At 45.8% G+C, this 20242-nt stretch overlaps 1 long non-coding RNA gene across 1 annotated transcript; it reads right to left on the minus strand.

Annotated features, from left to right (window-relative positions):
- Window positions 1-4876: 4876 nt before the first annotated feature.
- LOC143162177 (uncharacterized) lies at window positions 4877-19821 on the minus strand. The gene is made up of 3 exons (XR_012995653.1): window positions 19250-19821; window positions 13792-13880; window positions 4877-5137 (listed from the first exon to the last, which is right to left on the minus strand). It is a non-coding gene; the product is annotated as an uncharacterized LOC143162177 (long non-coding RNA).
- Window positions 19822-20242: the final 421 nt, after the last annotated feature.

Raw genomic sequence — 20242 nt, forward strand, 5'->3', positions numbered from 1 at the left:
AAAAAAAAAAAAATCAAGTGCCTTATACTCCCAAGTAATAGGTAAAAAACATATTTTGAATGCATTGCCATCTGGCTCAGTTTGTGTTCACCTCCTGTGTATACCAGTGTGATCAGTAAGATGAAAAATGTCCCAAATACTGTTAACCAAGCATCATTTGTAGGTGTGCATCTCCCCCAAGAGCCTGCTGTGGTTTCAGCTCTCAAGAGCTGACAGCAGCCTCAGCTATGAAAGAGGTGACATAGGGACAGTGCAAGGGGACAGATATGTTATTGCTGCCTCTGCCCAATTTACTTACTTCATTTCCCATTCCTGCATATTAACTTTTCAAATGCCCACAAACTGCAGTCAGCGCTGATGTTAAATCTGTGGCTAATACTAGCAACCCCCCCCCCCCCCCCCGAGTGGTCCTCAGCCCCTACACCATTAGCAGTCAGATACACACCTCATTTGATAAATCAGTTTACGAACTACCACTGCAGTCATTTAATGCACACTGGTTTCACTCTGAAGCCACTTCAGAGTTGGCTGCTGGCTGTGGAGTGGCAGACGCCCTCCTTGTGTTGATAGGGAAAAAGCACAGCAGAAGAGCAACTCAGCCTCCACAAACCCCAGCTCGGCCTCCTGCCCCCAACAGGAACATTGTTCCCATCTGACAGGCACAGAGCTGGGTGAGGTGGACAATTAAGGTTGCATGTCCCACATGCGATACCACAAAAGCAGCTATGGGAGAAGCAGCTGTGGGGCACAAAGCTGCTGGTGAAGGGCTTCATTTACATGAGTTACCCAGCCAGACCTCGCTTCTCTCCAGCATCTCATCTGACTCCCATCCCTTTGCATCACTATCTTGCCTTTCCCCCTTCCCCTCTTATTTTGTTCATGTTTTTCCACCACAGTGTAATACCTTGGCCAAATTTGAGTGGGGTTTTCTGACGGTAACACCCAACAGAATGTGGCTGGGCCCAGTGAGACCATAAGTCCTGCTTCAGGCCAGCAAGGTCCCAGCACATACAGTTGAGTTGTTGCAAGAGATTTTTTTTTTTTTAATTGTTTTTTTTTACACCGGGAAGAACAACACAGGTTCCTCACCTCTTTCTGCCCAGAATGGCTGAGCCCTTTGGCCAAAGTGTCCCCCACGTCCCTTTAGCTGCATCCAGGAAAGAAACCTGAACTGAAGGCCAGTACCCAGACCAGGAAATCTAAACCCCAAGAGTTACAACTCGCAACGTTATGAAGTGTCTGAAGACAAAATCCAACAGAGCAGGAGGCAGCAGATCTGCACAAAATAAGCACCTGAGGAAACATGCTGGAGCTCAGCTAGGCTTGCCCCTGGCAGGGGAGCTGGCTTGGGGACACCCCTTGCTGAAGTGTGGGTGGAGGTGGCCTCCGCAAGGGGCTGTGTGCCCCCAGCAGGTGGCAATGCAGCCTGACATCAGCAACCACCCTGCGGTTGCCAAGCACATGCCTGCACCCTCAGCTGCTAAATCGTACCAAGAGCTGGGATTCAGCTCTTGGGTAGCCCTGGGAAAGTTGCTCAAACCAAAAAGCCCACACGGATGAGGTTGTATTTGTATACTGTGTGAGATGACAGAGATGTGAGAAATGTGGAAGCCCTTCAGAAGTGCATGGTCTCTAAGTCAGTCATGCACCCTCAAAAAAAAAAACAAAACGAAAAAGCACATCTTTTCCCAATCCTGCCTGAAGCCACCCAAGCTCTTCCACAAGCCCCTGCAGGGGAGGTCAACTCCTCATGCTCTTCAGCCACATGGGCAGGTTTTCAAGGAAATGCTCCATATGCTGGGTGAAAATGTTCTATGTGCCTCCCTACGTCAGTTCTACAGACGTTGCACGAGTTCTGCCACCAACTGCTCCCAACTCGCGGGAACTAGAGAGCCAACAACCCCCATCCCCACAGGCTACCCTTGTGTCTGTGAAGTCTCCTGCACTGAATGTGCCTTCCCTAGAGCCCCATAGGGTTTGGGGACATCCCAAAGGGCAAGAGCATCAAGAAAACCCAGATGGGAACATTTGTAAGGGTGCCAAGGCTCACCACTGAGATGATAGAATCATAGAATCATAGAATCATTGAGGTTGGAAAAGACCTCTAAGATCATCGAGTCCAACCGTCGACCCAACACCACCATGCCCACTAAACCATGTCCCTAAGCGCCTCATCTACTCGTCTTTTAAATACCTCCAGGGATGGGGACTCAACCACTTCCCTGGGCAGCCTGTTCCAATGTTTCACCACTCTTTCAGTAAAGAAATTTTTCCTTACATCCAATCTAAACCTCCCCTGGCGCAACTTGAGGCCATTTCCTCTCGTCCTAAAGATACTTTGATGTCAAGGGAAAAACCAAACCTAGGTAGGGCTGAAATGGCTCTTGCAGATGGGTTTGCAGTGCTGTCTCCGTTGGGACATGGCCTGAAGCCAACAGGGCCAGAGCAGCCTTGGGTCTCCCTGACCCTGCTGACAGGCAGTCTTGGGAGTTTTTAGGCAACCCCTTGCTTCGGCCATGCGTAGGGATGGAGGAGCACAAGGCAGGGAACTGGGCCCCATGGAGTGGGGGGTTTCAGGCCAGTGGGTTTTTTCAGGTTTTCAGGGGGATCCCAGTGCACAGTGGGTGTGCAATATTAGCATCCAAACTCACTTTCAACCCAGCAGGAAGCAGATAACTAAGCTCAGGCCAACATAAACTCAAACCCCAAATTCAGTATCATAGCTGGTGTGGATGGATACTGCAGCATCTTTATAGCTGGGCCTTTCAACTTACCAAGCACAGTTCATTAACCTTGGCAAAAGGGATAAGCATGGACTTCCAGATTATAGTTGAAACTGAGAGGGTTGCTTCATTGACTGTTCTCCCTGAATCAACACAGCTTATACCTTCTGCTTGCCTTTTTGGTTTTGTTTTTCCTCCTTACCTTTGCTTTTCTCAGTGGCAGTAATTTTCTGGAAAAATCGTTTATGCAGGCCAGATCTGGAGCTGTGTAAAGCCCATGGAGTTAAGCTGATCTAGAGCACTTTCGGACCCAGCCCTTTTGCAACAGCTGAACGTAGGAGTCAGGGGGAGTATAATTAACTTTGAACAGTTGGTCAAATTTCAGGCTTAGCTAATAAGCCTGTTTGTGCCTGACCTTAACAGCAAGTCTTGGTATATTAATTAAAGGATCCCAGCAAGATCTGACAGGTAGTTTTTCATTGTTTGGCTTTTTTTTTTTCTTTTGGAAAGAGCAAGCAAGCTCTTCCATCATTCAGGATGTCCCTCATCGAACATCCCCTTACCATGAGCTGGAAACAGATACACCACCACTCTCCCTTTAACACAGACATATTTACATCCCTCCTGTACCCCTGTCTTTGCCAAGATTACAGCATATCACTTCATACCAACTAGGCTTCAGAGAGCTCCTTCCCAGCTCTGGAACGAGGATCAGGGATGCTGCTACCGCAAAAGTGATGTTGCTTGGCTTGGGTGATGCCTTGCAAGCCCAGAGAGGAGATGAGGCTCACTGTGCCAATGGCCGTGCTGGCACTACTGCGAACGTGGTGTTTGGTGTCTGGGGATGAGCATTGCCCACCATCCTGGTACCACCCCACTGGCAGAACTGACCTTTGAAAACAGAGGATGAGCACAAAGATCTCTGCCTGCCTGGGTGGCTGCAATGCACAGCTGCTCCAAGGCCTAAAGAGGACCATCACATCTTCGCATCCTGCAGGATTTTTGCTGTTTCAGAATCAAAACCACTCCCTCAAAAGCTGTTAGGGAAAAGCAGAACAAAACAGCTCTCAATACAGCTGCTGATTCGAGACAGAGCCTGTTACTGCCTCACCCACACAGCTTTGTATTCCCAAGTGTAGCTCGAGCCAGCTTTCACCCTCAGCATGGTGGTCCCTGCTGTTTCCTCCTGCAGCAGAGCTGTCTGAAGACACTTCTGTTTTACCTCTCTCCCCAACTCACTCTCACCCACTTGTTTCTGTCTCCATGCTGCCCCTTTTGGGGAAGAAGGGGGGTGGCTTTTACTCATTTTTTTAGTCATTTCACGAATCCAGTTTACAGCATCACAGCAAGGGGAAGGCAAAACGCAGTGTGGGAGGAAGGCAAAACCAGCTTAGCACAAGGAAACCTGCGCCCTCCCTGCTGCTCATGAGGAGGCAGTGTTTGAGCACAGCCCAGGACCACCCAAGAACAACCTCATCCCCAATATTTGGGCAATCTAGATGCTAAGAGTTGCCAGCAGAAAGGGGAGAAGAGGATTAAGTTCTTTTTCATGTAGTCCACAACTCCAGAGGCACAAGAGCCATTTGTTTTTGCCACCCTCTGTGCTGCACAGGACGCCTTGCAGCCACTTCACCCTCAGATGCCGTGCATCCCCTCTGCTTCCCCCAGAGAGTGAAAGACGGCAAATTTGGCCAAAAAGTACAATAGATCCTATAATAAATGGCCACCCTTGAAGCCTGTGGATGACAGTACACTGCTCTGCTTCCTCTGCAGCAAGGATGACAGCCAGCAATGGAGAAGACGTAGAGGCGACGCTAAAAACAACTTGAAAGCCTTAAGGAGGGGGAAAAAAAGAGCACGGCTATGGGGAGCCATTTAGCTCCATCTCCTCATGGCTGGGGAATTTCTCGCTGGCAGGACACGTGTCAGGCAGCCCTTGCGAAAAGCTCATTTTGCGGCCATTGCAGTTTGCTGCAGCATTTGCAGTGATCTCAGGCAGTAATCGAATCCACTGGTAGTACTTTGCTATCCATAAATCCCACTGGAGCCGAGCCCATAAATAGTTACACTGTAGTATGCAGCTGCAAACAGGCCAGGAGCAAATGTTCCACATAACGGCTGTTGGCTCTAATCAGACTGAGGAGTCGATCATATTTCCACCATTTGGCTGAGTTTTATTATAGCTACCCCTCTTTAAGGATACCCCTCACTGGTGAAGGGGAGACCACAGTAGTGTCAAACAGCTTCCTTGCAGGGGTGGCCCAAAGCAGCCCTTCGTTGCAGGGGCTTCCCCTATTCCCAGAAGCTTTTTGGAGCTGTTGTGTACCACTTCGCTCTGTCACTGAGGTGCTCCTCCTCCATACTGATGCTCCCAGTAGTGGATAGGAAGGGATCGATCAGATTTTTACAAGTGGCTGAAAAATAAGAGAGACAGATCTCAGAAGACAAAGTCTAAGAGACTAAGTCTAAGAGGGTCACCATAAAATGCAAAATTTCAATGAGCGCATATCCTACATCCAGGGATACCCTTGGTAGGAATTCATAGCTCATCTATCACCAAGGGAAAAGAGGACAAACCCCACCTGAGTGGCAGCTACAGCACGTTGCAGTTAGATGAAAGCTACGGCAGGTTGCAGTTAGGTGAAAGCCACACCAAGATACAGCACAGCAGTTCCCAGAATAGGGCTCGCCACCCCACCGGACTGCAGTGCTTAGTATTTACAAGCTTGACAAATTCATCTGCAAGAAGCTGGGCTCTGGACCAGAAGTGGGAAGTTGCCAGTGGAAGTGTTTGGGAACCCGGGGTGGTTCATCACCACGGAGGATAAGCTCTGAGGTGTTTATACCACCCAAAGCTGGGAAATACCCATTCCAGGAGGGCTGATGCCATGCTTTACAAGCATACAGAAAAGACAGAGCCTGATGTAGGGATCCCAAATGAGTACAAATGTTTGGGTTTTGGGAGCACACAGACCCTTTTTAAAACAGGACAATCATCTTCCATTATCTTTCCCCCTCTCTTTTGTTATCTTCACAATACCAATAGTTCCAATTCCCTGGTTTTCATCAGCAATAATCTCATTCATTCACTCCAATAACCACTTAGTCTTCCACTGAATAGTCTATGCATTCAAGTGTTGAATTACTGCCTTGTAAAACCGAGGAGCAATGATATTAGTACTTACTTCCTATACCCCTGATGTGTGACAGATGATATCAGTGAGGGGGAAGTAAAGAGACATTCTCAGTAACAAGAGAAAAATGGCCTGACATCCTTTCCTTGCTTTTCTCACTTTAAGATTTAAATATATGTGCTTTATAATAAGAGGGCCTGATCTGGGACTCTTCCCAGCTGCAGTTTTCACAAAACCTATAGGAAGGTGATCACCTTCCTACACTTCTGTCCTTCTTTCTAATTTCGCTGAAATAGTCCAAAAGAGTCAGAAATGTCACTGAGAGAATATAGAAATATGGACAAGCAAGGAAAATCCTTAAGCCTCACCTTAGGAAACCAGGCCAAGAAGAGTGAATCATATTACTTGGAGTACGGAAGTTGCAGCCAAACTATTTGGTTAGCAAGTGGATTAGATATACCTGAACAAAACTCTAATGATCCACAGGCAGCTTGGGTCTTCCTGAGATAAAATGAGGGATAAATTCTCCAGTGAATTCCACCATTTGGAAAAAGAAAACCCCACTGCATTACTAGCCTCAACACATTTTCTACTGTAAAAGGTTCATGCCGTGCCCATGAAGACAGAGCTGAGCCCTTTAATAATTTCAGATGATGGAAGTTTCACATGCCATCCTGCCACCACTTCTGACCTGAGCAGGACATGCAGCATCTACACCAGACAGACTGGTTTTCCAGGTGTGCTCCAACAACTGTCTCCTCTGTCCAATCAGCTCAGAATGGTGCCTCCACACCACTTTTGAAGGCAGCTTTGGGAGCTCCACTAGGAACTAGGAGAAAGCCTCCATCCACTTGGAACCATCAAAGGGTTGGACTCAAGCCTACGAAGTCTATACGTGATGCCCCGACAATTCTCTAAACATCATAATTTCATCAAAGGGAACGAAACTTATAGAACAGGGGCTGAAGGTGATGTTTGAAAGCTGCTCAGGCGAGACAGCTCTTTCCAGTGGACATGCCTTGCCTTGGACTAGGACTCAGCAGACAAATCTCCTTCCTCTGTCTGCAACTGCCAAGCTGGGGCTCCTCCAACAAGTAATTTGGCTGCTCTCTGCTTTGGTTTTCTTCCTTTTTTTTTTTTCCCCTCATTTTCCAGCATCTCTGAGGCAGGGTTTCTTATTATTTCTTGGTGAGGAATATCACACAGGGACCCCAGTTAGAGCTTGAAATCTGAAGATGCTTCTTTTGCATTTGCCATATTGCAAATAGTAACATTTTTACAGCACTTTCAAAATGCTCAAAAGCTGCTGAGGAAGAAATCAGTACCTAAAAACCCAAATGTACAAATATAGAACTGAAAGCAATGCAAAATTAATACTGTGTCTCCAACATTATGCCTTCCAAGTCTTCTAAGAGACTATTTGGGGAAAAACAGTCTTTACACAATTGCTTCATTTCCCAGACAAGGGAACATCTGAATCATTTCTCCTCTGATTAACCCGTTATCATCATACTCTGCCACTGATTATTCCCTATACTTCAGTCAGGAGCTACTACCATGGCAATGAGATGAACCTTGGCTGGATTCATAGCCGTCAGGAAGAAGGCAGCATCCCACATCTCAGATAGCTGCCAGCCCTTTTGCTATTGCAAAACTTCCTGCTCCCTGCCTCTGGCCAGGCCCGCCAGCTCAGCTAGAGGCGGGGAAAGCTGGGCAGACAACCCTGCTGCTCCCAGCCAGCATTGCTGCTCTGTGAAGGTACGTCACCGGGAACTAGACTGGGATGGAGTATTATTTGTTACTATGTGGATCACAACCCTGTCCTTTGCCCACATGCAAGCCCACCCCGTATGAACCCCAAGAAGTACAGAGCCCACCAGCAAGGAAATTTTAAAAGGACCATGAAAGTTTGAGGTGCTTTACTTAACCACTGCAAAGGTCATTTGCCTGCATGGAAACTGAGTTATAATGAAGTGTACCACATTTGCTGGCTAAGACTGCCAGAGAGCTATTAAAACCAGCAGGGATCTCTTGGCCATCTATTCTACAGCAGGCCAGGCACCCCAAGAGCCCGGCTAGCTGTTGCGCACATTTTCTTCAGCTCCAGCTACATCACTGGACGTAACCTTTAGATATGACACAGGGCTGGGAGCCTTGCATGGGCACAAATTTAGGGCTGGGAGAAAAGACAACACAGAGAAAAAAATCCAACTGGCGGTTTGCAATGGCCGTGGGAAGGTGAAAAGCTCCATCCTTCAGGAACATAGAGAAGGTGGGAACAAATGCATTAAAAAAAAAAAATAAAGGCATACTAGCAGTCTCTTCTAACCCTGAAACGGAGAGCTGGAAACCACACTGAATTGTGATCTCCTTAAAGTGAACTGGAAGTAATAAGGTTCCCCATATCTTTGCTTTCCAGAGGGGTTGAGCACTTTCTGTTTGTCTCATGACAGCACTAGGATGGGAATGCAGGCTGCACAGTGTGGCCACTGCGCAGACTTGTCCCGCCCCCAGAGCTCAGAAAGGAAAGGCATGCCAGACTGCTGTTAAACTGTTCCCATCAATTCAGCATCCTAGCATTTGCAGGTGATACCACTTCAATGTGCTGGGTACCAAAATCCTGTCTGTACATATTTTCCTTGCTCTCCCTATGCCTTGAACCCACTTGCCAGACTGCCTGGCTGTATTTATGTCTTCGCTTTTATCCTCCTCATACCACTGTTTCCCATTAGGTTCTTTTTCTCCTTAATTTGAACCCTAATCATGCAACATACAATGTACAGTGTACTACACATTCTTGTGGCTCCAAAGACATCATTAGAAGCAGACTTAGCTATCACTTTCTCTTTAAAAACCCGTCAGTAGTAACAGATTTTCAAAGTGAAGTGAGTTGAGACACCTTGATTTGGAGGATGTTCAGTTTAAAAATCCATGAAAGGAGGCCACGGGGCTTTTGTTCGTTTGTTTTAAAGAGGAGAGTGTTCATCACTTTCTGAAAACACAGAATTGGTCTCTGAAAAATTACTTGTGACTACCGAAATCCTTGGCCAATAAGTAACAATTACCATCCTCATTACCGAGCAAAGGATGACAGGGAAAGCGGGTCTGCATCAGAGCGCACAGAGGGGAAGAGCAGCCCTCAGCCGCTCAAGCTGCCAACAACACACTCCTCCTGACAGATGTCATCTTATCCCATGAGCTGCCACTGCCACTTTCTGCTGGCCTGTTTTCTTCAGCTGTCTAATCTTGAGCTGCAGCTGCAGCAAACACATGGCTCCTCTCCTCCCAGCGAGCAGACAGACCACAAGAGCGAATGTTCACAACTGTGCTGTGGCTTTGGGTTTCTCCTTCCCTTTGAAGGGACAGGACTGTGGGGCAAAACACACTTGTCAAGTTAATTAGGAATTGGGGAATGTCAGTTTTGAACTCTACTGTGAACAAAGCAGATCTGCTAAATTAGATGTGTTGGGAGTGGGGGCAAGGTGCTTTTCAGCATTCACCACCCTCAGGTAGAGAAGCAAATGTGCTACCCAGGATTGCATGCTTGTATTAAATGTTAAAGCCCACTGCAGACTGAGAGACTTGGTTACGGTTCTTCTTTAGATACTGTTAAAATGATAAAAATGCTATACAAAATCCTTGTGGAAGTTGAACCTTTCAGAAGGGGAGATAAAAACTTTGCCTCCATAATGGCAACAAAAGGGAATTGTAAGAAGAAAAAAAAAAAAGCGATGCAAAGAGAAGATGGCAGGGACTGCATCCTCACTGGAAGCTTCCTTGGGGACATCTCTACAGTGATGCTCTAAAGGAGCACAAGCCTCATCTAATTTTAAAAGAGACTGAGAGTCTCAATTGATTTCAGATCATAAAAAGCACAAATGGGAGAGAGATACTCCCAACACCAAAAGCAGCGGGCACAAAAATTACATTCCAGCCTCAAACCTCACAGGCTGGTAACTATGGCATTATTAAATGTACAGCAGCCCCCCACTCCAAGCTATCGTATAAAAGCTGTGCTAAACTGACATTCAACTTGGGAAGAGGGAGAAGGGAGGCACTGGCAGGAGGTTGCTAACATTACACCACTTCCCACCCCTCTGCAGACACATCCAACAAGGTGAAGGCTCCACCCATAGCCACAGACAGATTTCCAAATGTCTTGATTCTCAGATCCCTCAATTATCTCAATATGACTTTATCATAACAAGAAACCTGTACACTCATTGCAGGGTGTATTCACTGATTCAACTGCATCAACAGCGTTGAAACTAGGAGATCGTATCTTTTTATATAGCTTCTATACACATGCTAAGTCCCAAAAGCTTATAATTTAATTCTAAGCAATCTCCTTTGCCCCTGCCAATTCACTTAAGCACAATAAGAGAAAAATTAATAAAACATCTTCATCAATCATTATCTGTATGTGACATTCACAAGGACAAATCAAAACACACACATGAAATGATTTCACAACAGTTTCTGAAGGAAAAGCACTGGCTTGTGTTCACTGCAGCACATACAGTTTCATGTTATTGCTAGTTAAAAGTATTCAAACATTCAGCTAAATTGTTTACGTTAGACATCTACGAGGAAACAAAACCAACTCCACTTGCCCCACAGGGAATCAGCCATAAAACACACCACTGATAAAGAGGAGCCAAAATGAAACATTCGCCAGTACCCGCAAGGCAGAAATGCTCCACAGCAACAGACACCTGGAGACAACATGGCTACGTGGATCCCACATCCATAGCACGACGCCTGCCAGGGATTGTCTTATTATACTCCTAAGGAGGCTAATGCTACAACAAGGCATTTGAGATTGCAAAGGCGGAGGAAGCTCTTTTGTGATGAAGCCAACTTCATTTCATTTTAATCACACCAATTGCAAAACACGACTGGAGTTCTGCTCTCTTGGGACAGTACGGGTGCCACAGACTATTGCTGAAATAGCAGGTAAATACCAGAAACTAGTGTTTCATTTCTACATGAGAGATGAAAAGCGTGTCTGAATTTTGTAAAAACCACTAAATACCATAATGGATAACGCTGTTGTATGAGTACAGAAAAAAAATACTACAAAATATGCACTTGAATTTCTAAATTGCTTCCATTTTGTGGAAATGTCTTATATTCTTTGGCAAAAGTCTTCACCAAATCTATTTACTTTACAAAAGTTTTTCAAAATATTTGCTTAAAACTAATGATGAACTTGTTATTGCAAAAGTTTTCTACCAGCATCACATTCTGAGAGTTAGACAAACCAGGCAGGAAATAAAAATACTACGTGGTCTACTTGTTAATCAAGACTGTCCAGATTTTAAGTTGTGAATAGTTACGTTTACCCATCTTTGACAAACCCAGAAAATAAAATTCATTTGCCAAAATGAATGGGTAAAAAAATTTCAAATGTGACAATTGCCAAACAAAAAGGGTGGCACAACTAATTTAAAGAAGTCATGAGGTTGGAGTTTGTGTCAGGCGACTCTTGCATGGCAGCACCACCTTTCAGGATCCAATCTCCCACCTATTTCAGAGCCCCCAAAACTACAGAAGTGAAGACTTCTTCCACTGCACTTACCACTGTCATTTAAACTGTCCTTGCTACAAACATTCATCCAAATCAGCTTTGGCACTTAGAGTCCAACTGCAGTTGCTGTTCCCACTTCTATGATCCAATATTTCTCAAGGAGAAAGGTAGAAATAACCTTATAAGCAAAAAGGGTTAAAAGTCACACCTGCACGTACACACACAGCAGCCCACAGCCAACTGTTGCAGTTCTGTCATCTTAACAGTTGCTTGGGAGAGATGAGTTTGGGACAAAAGTATTTAATAAAAATAACAGGCATTTCTGAACTACCTTTGGGGGTAACAGTCTTCATAAAGTGTGTCACCAGCCTCTTGCTGGCAGCTCTGAAGGCATCTCATATTGCAAAGCAACCGACTTTGACAGAAGTTTAACAAGCAGGAGAAAAACCCTCAGGGCTGGCTATTCAAGCAGAAATGGCTGAAATTGAAGCCTTGCTCTTATCGCACTCTGTAAGTGGACCTCCAAAGTCCTGATTACATGCATCTTACACAAAATAGCAACTTTAAATGTAATAGTTAAAAGAGCTGCAGGTGGAGGCAGAGGCAGCTTGCACTGGCTGCCAAACACCGGGCACACAAAGCTTTCATAGGGTGTTTAAGGTGCTCAGTCACTCCCTATGGCCAGAGAGTCCCCGCCAGGGGGTCCTTCAGCCCTTGTGTTCCAACATCTCACCCAATCCCACAGGATTTCCAGGTCCTGGATCCAGCAGCACCTTCCGTGACAGTCACTGTATATCTCCTGCTAACAACCTCTGATCTCATAGGTCACACGAGAAGCAAAATGACACTGTTGAGCATCACCGTGTCACTTGCTTCCCTACAGCTAAATAAGGGGTGCAGCAGCAGCAGGCTATTTAAAGAAAGCCAGCATAGCTACTTGACAGATCCTGGAGGAGAGACGTTATATGTGTACACATCACAGCTCCCCAAAAACCAGGCTTGCACCCACAAGCAGCTTCAAATGGGAGGATTTTGCAGTGGTTTAATGTCGGTGCGTTATCAACTTTGTTCTCATCCTAAATCCAAAACACAGCATTGTACCAGCTACTAGGAAGGAAATTAACTCTATCCCTGCCAAAACCAGGACATTTAACGAGGTTTGTTTTCACACGCAGAGGGAACACTGAGGTGTTACAAGCACAACACAAAAGGCCAAGCTCCATCACAGCTAGTTTTAAACAGCTTGGCCAATTTATCCAGTGTATCGCTGGCAGTGGTGAGACCTTCCTGCCTCCTGTAAGAAGCACCTGGCAGCTCACTGTGTGCTCTGTCCCCTTGGACTGCAGCACAACTGGTTGCTGCGTCTCCCCTCTCCCACTAAAAGCATTAAGGGACCCACATCATCTTCTCGTGACATTTCTAAAAGGAGGCTCTTTACCCCTGACTGGCTAGGGAAGTGTGAGGAAACCCTGCCAGGCCCTGCCTGCAGCCTCCTTTGCCTGCTGGTTGGAGGACACCTCTCCAGCCATGGGCTGGGCACTGGGAATGAAAATCCTGCTGAGGTAAGAGGACACAGTGCCATCAGAAAGCACCTGTTAATGCTATGGAAGAACTCAAGTCCATAGACAACATCGAGCTGAGCACCATGATGGCTGGGAGGCTGGAGCAAAGGCACGATGTCAATTATAGAGGGATGCTACAGCTGGTGTGCCACAGGGAACACTCTGCCACCAAACACGATAGCTTCAAATCCCCAAACCTCCAAAGAAAAACATCAGCTCCATCTTTCCATGTCAATTCTCTACGTAGAGACACTTTTTACACAGGATGCTCAGAAACACTCATAGTGATTCATGAGAAAGGAGGAGCTCATCAAATGCTTTATGCTCATTTGTGTCCACTCAGATAACCACGGTACAGATTATATTCTAGATATTTGTGTGGATCTCTATCAGGGCTTAATAAGCCTTGACAGTGCTACTTAGATTCTTAAAACAGTTTTCTGAGATATGTACAATACGATTGATCATATGATATTGTAATTATAGCCCTCTCCCCGAAGAATATAATCTTCATGGATATGATTCAAAATGCACAAGTGTTATCTGAAACCTACATAGGTTCCATAAATCCAAAGTACTTACTGCTAGACATGGAAATAGCTGAAAAATTTTAGTTCCTACAGCTTCGTTCTTGCTGGGTTGTCTCAAGGTTTGCATATGACTGAGCTACATACCACTTAAATTCTAACACAACGGCAAGACTCATGCAGTCAGTTAGAAAACAGGGTGTTCTGGTGTAACGAACACATTACAGAGTGTCTGGGCATTTAGCAATATTTAAGCAAATGCAGACTGCATGCTTGGCAGAGACAGGATTTCAATGACAAGGACAGAGAACGTACGATCACAGAGAATGATGGTCACATCTCCAAGCTTCGGGTCTTGAAGGCTATCCATACCTCTGGTCATTGAGAAGAAGTGTTACTGATGGCTGAAGAGAAAAAGAGGTCTAAATTGTGACAGCGCCAGATTTCCTAAAAACAGATACTATCTTTGAGTTTTGAGAAATTTCAAATCCAGACCATCCCTAACAGAATTGAGCAAAACTTAACCCACATCACATTAAGCCTGGTGAGTTATCCCACCAGCCAGTCTGGCCTTTAGATCCTGGGCTGACTCAAGACCTTCTGGAGTACTTTATGTCAAAAATGAGAGGGAAGAAAAAAGTGAAAGAAAAGAGGTTGATGCCCCATAAGTCACAATGAAACCTTCCAGGCAATGCAGGTATGTGGGGACTCCGTGCCATACACTTAGCTATCCTTTAATGCCCTTTCCAAGTCTGAAGTCACTCCATCTCCTAGCAGATTAAAATGGGACCTGAGAAAGACATAGTTCATTTTAAACGGGCAGTAATTTAACTCCTCTGCTGCATGCTCCAGGGAAAAGAGAGGAAGGGAAAGGCAGCGAATCTCTGCAGCTCACGGACAGGCTATGGGGCCCTGAAGCTGCAGGAATCCCAATTGCCCAAAGCAGCACCAATGGGGTTTTATCCCATGTAGTGTGAGAGAGCATGTGAGATTAACTTCTTATGTTGTGCCTAATCTTTATGTTTAACCCTTTGGGTTAACCCTTCGGGCCCGTCAGCTAGTGCTTTCCTTGGTAAAGAGTCCCGCCTGGTGGGATTTGATATGCACATTCTGCCCCAACCGCAGCCCTTGCCAAAGGAGCTGGGCAACGGGAGCAAGGCACAGCCTTGCTCGTGCATATTTTCATTACATTTAGCCAGGCACTTGCATTTCAGAGCCTGGTTCCTCAGTGATCTATAAACTGATGCTCATGCCGAAGAAACTAAGGCGCCAAAAAAATGATCAAAAGCTTTACAGGACGGTAGAAAGCAAACTGCAATGAGCACTTGGGTGACACTGTTTCTTCCTCAGGGAACAATGGCATTGGGAAGGTGAGCTGCCCGAACTTGAGTTGAAGGCAGCTCCCAAGTCATCCAGCAAGAGCTGAGAAGCACACACACCTTCAGGAAGCTGCTCTCCCCCTTGTCGGCCCTCCTGGGGGTGACAGAGATGCTCACGGGCTCTCAGAGGAACGCCTTGTATGTCTCACTGCCAGTTGCTGGGGGACACTGACATCGTCTGGGACAGAATTAGAAAACCTTGAGCTGGAGGGCAATGCAGCACAAGTGCTAAGTCAGCCGTAGGCTATATATGGTGCACCAGTTGGTGCCTTCTTTCCCCTTCTTCAGATACTCATTCCTTTGCCTGCCCCTTCAGCATGGTTTGACTTCAGCCTACGCTACAGCCCCGTGACTGCTGCGTGCCCCTGGCTGCATTCAGGCTACCAACACCTTACACAGCACTTGAAGGAGCCAAGAGGTGAATCCTCCCTCCAAAACACACCCACCACCTCCCTCGAGCCAACAGAGCCCTTCATTTGTGCACATAATCCAACCTTTGTGCCTTTATATAATGCTGTCTCCAGCATTCATCCATCATTGCCCACCACCTGCAAATCCCATGGTGGCAGCCCTGACTGTCTGCTGGTGACATTCCTGTTCAGTCACCTCCAGGTCTCCTCTCGTGCTGTGCCCTGCTCCCAGACCACCTTCCCAAGGACAGGGCACCCTCGTTGGACCAAGACCCCTGAAACATGCTGGCCTGGCCATTTATTGGGCTTGACTCTCTTCTTCACAAGCTTCCACAGCTTATTAGGGTGTCCTGCAGCTGCGAGCATCTTGGACAGCAAATGGCTTTGCTTTTCTGTGCTGAAAGTGCTTTGCACGTTGTGAGCACTGACAAAGCCAAATCATTAGTAGATTAATTAGGCACCCTGTTGCACAGTCAGCATTACAGCCTGAAGATGAGATCTTGAGAGAGTTTGCTGGCAGCGGATCCCTGGCTTGTTACTTTAAGCCTGTGGTGAAACGTGCAAGAATCAAACCAGACAAGCAGTCCCGCTGAGGCAGTAATCCCTTTTGTGGCCAAAACCACATGTTTAAGAGAGAGCACAAGAACCTCTGCAGCATCTTGGTGTGGAAAAATGCACCCAGTCTTTATCAGTTCAAGAACTGCTTAAGCACAGTGAAATGGATTATATATTCCTTCCAAATTTGTTTTGAATTATAGTAACTCTGATATTCTTGATAACTGCCTAAATGCCCAGTTCCTTCCTGCATCTTATTAGGTTCTTGGCCTCAAATAGTCTCCCAGCAACAAGTTTCACAATCTAACCGGCGTTGGAAGAAACATCATTCCCACGTATTAGTTTTGAATTTCACTGAACCTCCCTTGTTTGTGTTCAGAAGGCTTCTCCATGAACTTCCCTGTACTTCTTGTAACTTTGGATAACGGGATCACTTCCCACTTATGGGCTGAATAAAGTAGGTGGTTGTACCAGGGCACAGCTCCAAACCATTGCAATCTTTCTCAAAGCTCCTTGCTTGCCAAATGGTACATGTAAACTTGCAATTTTTCCTGCTGACATTGCAGCCACCCAACCTTCAGAAGAGGAACATGGCAAATATTTAACGGCAACAGGTGTCAGATAGGAGCTGATCACAGGAAAGAGAGAACATGTCAGACAGCTGAAATGATAGAAGATAAGTGTGCATGGGACAGGAGAAAGGCTCCAAGAAGAGATTGGAATAGGTTGACTGTCCTTAAGTATTTGTAAACGCTGTCTGTATTCTCAGTGTTACACACCTTGCCTGAAAGCAAACTCCCACCAGAGCCTTCTGAGTGACAAACAACACTTCCCCTAGTGCTTGATCTGGTGTCCTGTGATGAACTCGCCAACAATTTCACAAAACAAAGCAAGGAAACCACATTTGAAGCAGGCACTCAGAGATGGACTAAACTCGCAATGGCCTTTTTGGTCATAGAGTAGTAGCATATAAATTAGCATGATCTTGCCCAAGAAGGATCTCTTCCTCTGTGGCCTCCTAAACCAGCCCTCTGGCTGCCCTGGCTATCTTGAGCAGAGCAAAGCACCCAGAAGGAAACCACTGGCCTAAGCTCTTCTGAGCAAACTTACCCTGGAAGAAGCATGCTTTACCTTCTGACCCCTGCGTGACACTACAGATACACTGTGACTAGTCTCAGTGTCTCTTGGGCAGTCATTATAGCATGTGTGGCTTGGTGGATGTATCAAAAGTGTAAAAGGAAAATAAAGTTCCTATGTGGATAATGAAAAACCAAGTGCCTTGTTTTTAAGTTATTGGCAAAATGGGAAGTTAATTGCATTTTCAGGCACTTTAGATAGCAAAAGGCAAAAGTATCAGAGGGAGGTCACTGTGAAACAGCAGAAGCAGCAGCGCTCACCCTTTCATCCAACAACTCCATGGCTTGCACAATCCCCTGAAATATGGGAGATCTAGTCTCCTACTTCACTGCATGGATTTAAACCATCGTCTCCCTCCTCCTGGAGGAGGGCCTGACTCCCTGGGCTATAGGAAACCCTGAGACAGAACCATCCTGTTAAAACTGGACTAGAAAGGCAGAGACTTCAGAGTAATTGCACAGCGAGTGCAGCCCAGCACAGGAACTCCCACTTCCATTCTGGTGCTGCAATCAATGCCACCTCTATGTGACTTTAGCCTGCAAAAAGGAACATATTCCACTTCAGAAGTGTCAGAATGAATTATGTCAATGCTCCAGATGGAAAACACACACTTCCTTTATATTAATTCAACTAAATGCAGCCCAAATGCATAAAAGTTTTGTGTTGGCCAGAACAGCATCCTCATCAATTAAACCGTTTGTAAAAACCAGGCAAGCCCCAAGCAAGCTGACCCCTGTTTCAGTGAGGTAGCAGGACTAACAGGGCATGGTTTCCAACCAACAGCTTTCTCACTACTGGATTTTCTGGGGCCTTGTGAAATCTGAAGCTCCGTCATCATTCATTATGCCTTCCCTCAACATGGATTCTCCTGCAGGAGAGAAGCATCCATACACTCCCCAGGAGCTATGCACCCGATGAGGCAGATGCCAGTGATAATTCGCATCCCCAGCTGCTGCCGTTTTCCCTTAGAAGCAGACCTCGGCAAGTCCCAGCAAGCACAAGGGAGAGGCTGGGGGTTTGCTCTAGTATTCCTGCTTGCATGAAGCTGCTGCTCCCGTGCAAAAACACAGGGACACATCTCCTCTGCACCACCTGGGACGACTTTGCTCCCTAGGGACAGACCTGATGCACTCCCAGAGATGTCTTGGGACACATCTAAGCTTCAGGCAGATAATCCCATGGTGTCCTGTCCCAAGCCCAGAAAACTGACTGGATCCAAATCCTTAACCCAGCAACTGAAATAAGGACCTGCCATCCTCCTCCTCCTTTGCACCTGTTTATCTTCTCACCTGATCAATACACAATTATTTTGTGGCAGCCCTTCACAAAACCTCCTTTTCTGGCAGCATGAAGCATGTCCAGGTGCATCTGCATTCTTAGACAGGCCACACTGTGCGCAGCCAGCACTAAGTTCATGCTTCCTTTTTGAAAGCCTGTCTTCCTTTTAAAATATATTTGATGGTGGCTTTCAGGTTTATTTCATTGCAAACCTCAGGTGACTGTAGAAATGATTAGATCATCACTGGTTCTTTCTTGCAATTACTTAAAGTTCTCATAGGTGTAGAGGTGTATAAAAATTATTTTAGACTATTTCCACCCAAATTATACCTCCAGGATCCATTTCTGACGGTGGATTTTGCTAAAGTTTGGTTTGCGCAATGTAAAACATCAGCATCACTGGAGATGCCCTCATTAGGCCCCTCGGGGATGACAGCCCACAGGCTCCTGCTAACCTGCAGTGGTGCAGGAGAGGCCATGCCATGGCCTATCCAGGCACACCAGCAGAGTAGGGATCCCTCCATCAAGCACCTTGAAGGCAGCCAGCAGAGCTCATAAATCACAGGCTCTTTGTCCCAAAGCATTCACAAAACTAAAGGCAGAAAAAAGAAATAAAATCTCTCCCGGTCTGTGTTCTCTAAAGCACAGGCTGAGCCAAGGCTTCAAATTGTATGCATCAGTATAGGTCTATTGATTCAAAAGAGATGACTCAACTTCCAAAAAGTCTCTTGCTCAAGGTCATGGGCTGTAGCAAAGAAGAGCTCTGAGCACAGGTTTTCTTACATAAAAATACACTTTTAGCCACTCTCCATCCCTTTTTTTGGTGTGCATTTTTGTAAGTTTACCTTCCTTAAAACAAATTAATCTAAAATGCAAGTGATTGGATACCCTGCCAAACTTTGGATGCAAAGTGTCTGTCCAGGCCTTCAGACTCTAAATTTCTAATTACAAAACACTCCACAGTATAGTTCATGAGACAGAAATAAGGGCCCCCATCAAAAGCCTTGCACTTACTAGCACAGAACCTCAGGAGTCTGGAGAGTAAATCGGAGAGAGATTTCTGGACAAGGGAGGAACAATCAGCAGTCCTGGATTTTTCTGCAGAAAACCTCAATCATATGGACCCGGGGGAACCATCAGGTTTGAAAGAGTTAGAAGCTGTTTTGCAGTGCTGGAAAAAGTCTACTGAAAACAGAAAACCCATCTTCTCCTGAAAGTTGTGTCTCCTGAAGAGCATGAGGAGCAGGGAGGTCCATCAGGAGACTGAGGGCTGGAAAGATAAACAAGAGACACAGGATGGGCCTGCAAACAAGGTGAAAACCGAAGTGCCTCCTTTGCCTGATGGCTAGTTTCCAATCATAAACACATTACAAAAGGAAACCTTTTGTGTAGGAAAACATAACATCCAGCTGATCTCCATTCTATCAGGGCACAGCTTATCCCTAGGAGAGGAAAAAGAAGATCAAAGGAAAAAATTAAAGGAAGCAATTTTCAATTTTCAACACAGTCTTAACATGATAGAAAGGAATAGTAAGAACAGCTGAAAGACACTCAGTGTCTGGGAGAGGCGCCTTGGTTGAAGGTACTGCAGTGTTTTCCATATTTGTCTGCTTTATTTTTAAACACCCAGAGCCTTTGCTTGATCAACACTTCCTTGTAAAAGAAGGAAGCAGAGGAGTGAGGGGCTGTGGGGAAGAGAGGCAAATAAGGTTGGAAATTGATGATCTTTCCAGCCATAAAAGTCAAAATTCCTACTTGAAACCGAATCCTCCTGGAACGCTACACAGGCATGGGAGAAAAGGGGAGGGAAGGAAAGAAAGATTTATTACTTAAGCAGAACTGAAATTCTGATGAGAAAAAGGACTGTTCAATCCATGCCCAAATGTCAACAGCAGATCTGAAACTGGGTTTGTCATATTTCCCTCTCCTTTGCACGCATTAAAAAAAAAATACAGGGGAGGTGGTTGGGGTTTTTAAAGAGCGGGAAAAAAGCCACCGAAGTCCCTT

Source organism: Aptenodytes patagonicus, chromosome 6, assembly GCF_965638725.1.
Source record: "Aptenodytes patagonicus chromosome 6, bAptPat1.pri.cur, whole genome shotgun sequence".
NCBI lineage: Eukaryota > Metazoa > Chordata > Aves > Sphenisciformes > Spheniscidae > Aptenodytes > Aptenodytes patagonicus.